Source organism: Pygoscelis adeliae, unplaced genomic scaffold (assembly GCF_000699105.1).
Source record: "Pygoscelis adeliae isolate BGI_AS28 unplaced genomic scaffold, ASM69910v1 Scaffold8, whole genome shotgun sequence".
Classification (NCBI taxonomy): Eukaryota; Metazoa; Chordata; class Aves; order Sphenisciformes; family Spheniscidae; genus Pygoscelis; species Pygoscelis adeliae.
In genome coordinates, this window is record NW_008825260.1 from 281,168 (window position 1) to 281,559 (window position 392).

Consider the following 392-nt stretch of genomic DNA (forward strand, 5'->3'; position numbering starts at 1 on the left):
TTAATAGCTCACAAATAGTAAGAGTCTTGAGCGCATGAAGAACACTAGTGATGTCCGCACTGTGACAACACATAGTTTTGGACTGAAAGTCTGGTCGCTATAAGGTGAGCACAGCTTAATACTGGGGGAGGCTGCCCTGGAGACAGTATTAACTGAGGAGACCTGTTAGCTCAGGAGGAGGAGGCGACAGCAGTTATGAGATTAAGAACAGAACTGGGTATGAAAGAGAGGATATATTCAGTCCTGGAGGAGGAATCAGCTACTAAATGCAGCTCCTTCCCCTCCCCCGTGTCGCAGGCGAGACTTCTCAGACATGACAGTTCAAGATAAAAACTCAATTTTGTGTTAAGAGATAATTCTCTGTAAGTGATGTTCTGTCACATGTGATGGAG